The 5,685-nt window shown below is 40.8% G+C and overlaps 1 pseudogene; it reads left to right on the top strand.

Moving 5' to 3' along the window:
- Positions 1-1,998: 1,998 nt before the first annotated feature.
- LOC117999375 lies at positions 1,999-4,620 on the top strand (annotated as a pseudogene).
- The last annotated feature ends 1,065 nt before the right edge of the window (positions 4,621-5,685 follow it).

The following is a 5,685-nucleotide window of genomic DNA, read 5'->3' as shown; positions in this document are numbered from 1 at the left end:
GCAATCAAAGGGGGCTCACTAATCTGTAGTGGTAGGTGACAGCCCTGCCCAAAAGCTGCTGGTATAAGTAAAAATATCAGAGGTAAGCAAGCAGGGAGAGCCAAATGCTCTACTAGCCTAAGGCTCTACTCATGGTTGGAATAAGCAAATTCCTGGCTGAACCTCCACATGTGTACAGCAGAGACTAGAGAGAACCCAGTTTTGCCACATACTCCTGGCTAACCCTGAGGCTGTGCACATGTTCAGCAGAGATACAAAAGAGTCCAATGGAATTAAATGCCAGGCACTGGAAAACAGCCTGAACATTAAATCTACTCTCCTACCCACACACATTCACAAACAGAAGATGGAAGCCTTATTGGCTTGAGGTGTTAGAGAATAATATCTGTCTAAGAAGACAACAAAGCTATTCAGAAACAGGGGCAACACCTTGGAAGCAAGTCTTAAAAACAAATAATAAAATTTTTTAAAATATTAATTTTTTTTTAAAAGAGCAGATACATCAGTAGCCACACTGCAAGGGAGATATTTCACAGATTAACCCTAGACAAGTTTTTAAACAAAAAGCACACAAACGCACTAAATAGCAACCACAAAAACCTTCCAGAGAAAAAAGTCAGAATCCAGAGATGCTACAATATATTATTTAAATGTTCACTTTTCAACAAAAAATATGAGACATTCAAAGAAACAGGAAAGTGTGCCCCATTTTTGAGTTGAGGAGGTGGGAAGCAGTCGATAGAAACTGTCTCTGTGTGATCCTAGACATTGGATTTAGCAGACAAATATTTCAAAGAGGCTATTATAAATATGTTCAAAAAGCCAAAGGAAACCATAAACAATAAACTAACATATGGGGCTCCTGGAAGGCTCACTCAGTTAAGCATCTGACTCTTGATTTTGGCTCTCAGGTCATAATCTCAGGATTGTGGGATCGAGCCCCACATCAGGCTCTGCACTCAGCAGGAAATCTGCTTGAGATTCTCTCTCTCCCTCCAGCGCGCTCTCTCTCTCTCTTCTTTAATGAATAAATCTTTTTTAAAAATAAACTAAAATGTGACAACAATGAACCAATAAACAGATATAGTCAACTAAAAGAAAAAACCAAAATGGAAATTCTGGAACTGAAAAGTACAATAACTGAAATGAAAAATTCACTAGAGGTACTCAATAAGAGTCAAGATAACAGAGTACACTACACAGAAGATGGAATCACCGAGTCTAAAAATAGATCAGTACAAATTATCCCGTCTGAAAAACAGACAGATTAATGATTTGAAGAAACATGAACAGCATCTCAGAGACCTGTGAGAAAATAGCAAATGTACCAAAATACATGTAACTTAAGTCCCAGAAGGAGAGGGGAGAAAGGAAAAGGGGGGCAAAATAACTTCTCAAATTTGATAAAAAAGAAAAGAATAATCTAAACATCCAATAAGTTTAATGAACTCCAAGCAGGATAAATACAAAAAGTCCACACCTTGATACATCATAGTCACATTCTTGAAAACCAAACCAAAAGAGAAAATTTTGAAAGCAGCAAAAGAAAAATGACTTGTAATATGAACTGAAAATATGATTAACAGCTAATTGCTCATATTAATCAAGAGGCCAGGGGCGCCTGGGTGGCTCAGTCATTAAGCGTCTGTCTTCGGCTCAGGTCATGATCCCAGGGTCCTGGGATTGAGCCCCGCATCAGGCTCCCTGCTCAGCGGGGGAGACTGCTTCTCCCTCTCCCACTCCCCCTGCTTGTGTTCCCTCTCTCTGTCTCTCTCTGTCAAATAAATAAATAAAATCTTAAAAAAAAAAAAAAAAGGCAGCCAAAAGACAGTGGAATGACATATTCAATGCACTGAATGAAAAAAAATATCTGTCAAACAAGAATTTTATATCCAGCAAAAGCATACTACAAAAATGAAAGCAAAATGAAGATATCCCCCCTAAACAAAGACAGAATTTATTGCTGGCAGACCTACCTTATAAGAAATACTAAAGCGGATGGGAGGTAAGATGGCAGAGTAGTAGGGGGACCCTGATCTTGCCTCATCCTTCAAATACAGCTAGATCAACATTCAACTATTTTGGACAACTAGGAAGAGGATTGGAGGATTAAGGAAACAATCTACACAGTTGGAGCGTGAGAATCAGGCAGATGCGACGTTTGAAGCCACGAGGCCAGAAGAGGAGGGAACCCATTTCACAGAGCAAAGTCAGGAAGAGGGAGAAAGTGTCACAGCGGGTTTCGACAGCATAAAAGCCTCTGAGAGGCGATCCCCTGGGTCACTCAGGGAGCGATCACTCCCCTTCCCAGAGGGCATTAGGAAGAGCGTATTTTGCCTCTCCAAAGACCAAAGGCCAGCCAGGGAATCACTGGGCGGGGCTCAGCAGCAGGGTCAGAGGTGGACACAGAGGGCACAAAACCTCTTAACTTTTCACTGTGAGACACAGTAGGCTTAAACCTCTGTGTGCTCACCTAGCAGCTGCTTTTCTGGGGCTGAACTGAGCAGAGCACAGAGACTCAAGCCGATTGCAGATAATCTGGCCGCTGCTTCTCGCTGTCTGCCACGATAGATTCAAGCCTCTGCGACAGCTTTTCTGGGGCAAAAGGGAGTAGAAGAGTGCAGACGGCTGATAACCTGGTTCCAGCTTTTCACCAAGGGTTACGATAAACTCCAGCCTCTGCACGAGCACTGTGGGATGGCTTTTGGGGACGGGATGGTCCTGGATCCACCCCGAACCTCTCTGCCAGGGGTTGGGAGGAGGCACGCACCCTACCAGGCCCTATAACACATGGAGTTTTGAATCCCAGCCACCAGCCAGAGATAAAATACAGGAAATCTATGGCTCTGGGCCTGCCGAGGGCATGGGCATAGACAGGTTAGGGCAGGGAACTGAAAAAAAAAAAAAAAAAAAACTGTTCGCTTTTCTAAGAGGGCCTCCTAAACAGCGGTGGCTAGGAATTCCACACCCCAGGGACAAGAGGGCAGGGTGACGCCATATTCTCCCTCCTCCACCACCCTTCCCGCCTCCTGCCCACCAGCAGAGCCGGACTCTAGGGAGAAACACAGCGCCTCCAGTGGAGGCTGGAGTCCCCTACACTAAACCCCGCCCCCCTGGCCTGGCAGGGGCATCTGTACAAGGGCAAGTCAGCTTGTGAGCCAGCCCAGCAGGCCTCCCCCGCCCCGAAAACCAACACAGGCCCCCGCATCGACTAAATCTACTGATTAAAGAAAGCTCCAAAACATCAGCTTTCAGTGGAAATAGGACCAGGCTTGCTACTTTTTTTTTTCTCTTTCCTTAATTTTTAAAATTTTTTTACATTATTTATTCTTCTATTTCTTATTTTTATTCTTTATCCCTTATTTTATATATTTTTCCCTTTTCTCTTTTCGTATCAGGCTTATAATCTTTTGTTCATTTGTTGATTTGTTTGTTTCCTCTTAGTTTTCAGTTCAGGCTCCTTTTTTTTTTTTTTTTTTTTCTTTCTCTTCTTTCCCTATTATTCATTGCCTCCTTGTTTCTTATTTCTTAGAATCAGGCTTAAAGTTTGTTTGTATGTTGGTATCAATTTTTGTTCCATTTCCTTTTCTCTTGTCTTGGATCAGGCTTGTTTTTATTTTTATTTTTTCTCCTTTTCTTTTCTATTTTCCTTTACAGGCTTAACTTCACAAATAAATCAAAGCACACCTAGTCAAAGGTCCAAACACTCCCCACTACAAGCAAGGAAGAACTCTGTAGAGAAGGACCAGTGGGAAAGAACAGCCAAAAACAACAGCAGAGTGTACACAGCATACACCAGGAAAACGTCCTGAAGTTGTTGTTGTTGTTATTGCTGTTTTTGCTGGGGTTTTTTTCTTTCCTCCTTTCTTTTCTGTACACAATGACTAGAAAGAGAAATTCACTGCAAAAGAAATAACAGGAGGTAGTACTCTCTGCCATTGATTTAATCAATATGGATATAAGATGTCAAAACTAGAATTGAAAACAACAATTATAAAGATACTAGCTGGGCTTGAAAAAAGCATAGAAGACACTAAAAAATTGCTTACTATACAAATAAAAGAACTAAAATCTAGGCACCTCTGTGAACATGGCACTGCAAGCAGTGCAGAGCGGGTAGACTGTGGCCAGCAGCCTGCACGTCGGTCGCCTCCACACCTAACTCACCCTGCCTGCCACGGCCAGGGGCTGAGGGCGGGCGCCATCAGGTGCTGTGCAGGGGCTCTGCTCTGCTCTCCATGTAAATTCACAGACAAACATGAATGGATAACAACAGAAAATGGTACTGCAACAATGAGAATCAGCAATTTTGCACAGGAAGCTTTGAGGGATGTTGTTTACTCTAGTCTGCCTGAAGCTGGGATAAAACTGAACAAACAAGAGGACTTTGGTGCTTTGGAAAGTGTGAAAGCTGCTAGACTAGCTGCTAAACTTGATTCTTCTCCATCAGGAGAAGTAACTGAAATTAATGAAGCTCTTCCAGAAAATCTAGGACTTGTCAACAAATCTTCTTATGAAGATGGTTGGCTGATCAAGATAGCACTCAGTAATCCTTCAGAACTGGATGAATTAATGAGTGAAGAAGCGTATGAGAAATACATAAAATCTATTGAGCAGTGAAAATGGAACCCCTAAATAAACTAGTGTGAAACAACTTAATCTAGCATAGTTGTCTTAAATTAGTGGTACACAGAGGATTTAAAATAGCAACTATTGGAGTGTCTGGGTGGTTCAGTCGTTAAGCGTCTGCCTTCGGCTCAGGTCTTGATCTCAGGGTCCTGGGATAGAGCCCCACGTCAGGCTCCCTGCTCAGCGGGAAGCCTGCTTCTCCTTCTCCCACTCCCCCTGCTTGTGTTCCCTCTCTCACTGTCTCTCTCTCTGTCAAATAAATAAATAAAATCCTTAAAAAAATAAAAGTAAAAAATAAATTAAATAAAATAGCAACTATTAGCAATACCAATTGAAAAATAAACTACTTGCAACAATGCTAATGGAAGAAAATACCCCTTAACTTTATAATAATTGCAGAAAAACAATATGCATCTGTTTTTGCAACACCCACTCTGATTTTTATGTTCCAGTTATGATATTCAGAATCCTGAAATTATCTGTGGTTAAAAACTAGTGATAAAAATTACGTAATTCAAGGATGACATTGTTACCTTCAGCTTTAGGGAATATTATAACTTCCTTATATCTATCCCTGGATGGGGGTCAAACTACTTAAATTATCTTTCCATTGGAAATAATTTGCAGTAGAGAAAGGTTTGTTAGTTGTATAGTGTCAAATAAAGAACAATACTACCTTAATTTTGCAATATACTGCACTTGCTCGTGTTATTTTTATACAATGAAGCAACAGCCTTGCAGGAAGATAAATACTTTAATAATAAAACATTCAACTTCCTTGTTAATCAAGTTTTTTTGTTTTGCTCTTAATATTTCATTTAGTAACTCTGTTAGTATTTGTGAAAATGCTAATTTTAACTTATGTAAAGTTATTTTTTAATTTTATTTTATTATGTTAATCACCATACATTACATCATTAGTTTTTGATGTACTGTTCCACGATTCATTGTTTGCATATAACACCCAGTGCTCCATTCAATACGTGCCCTCTTTAATACCCATCACCAGGCTAACCCATCCCCCTATCCCCCTCCCCTCGAGAACCCTCAGTTTGT

The sequence above is a fragment of the Mirounga leonina genome, unplaced genomic scaffold (genome assembly GCF_011800145.1).
Source record: "Mirounga leonina isolate KUSES-001 unplaced genomic scaffold, KU_Mleo_1.0 Mir_115, whole genome shotgun sequence".
Classification (NCBI taxonomy): domain Eukaryota; kingdom Metazoa; phylum Chordata; class Mammalia; order Carnivora; family Phocidae; genus Mirounga; species Mirounga leonina.
Note: the sequence above shows the minus strand (reverse complement) of the source record. Positions and strands in the feature narration are given on the sequence as shown.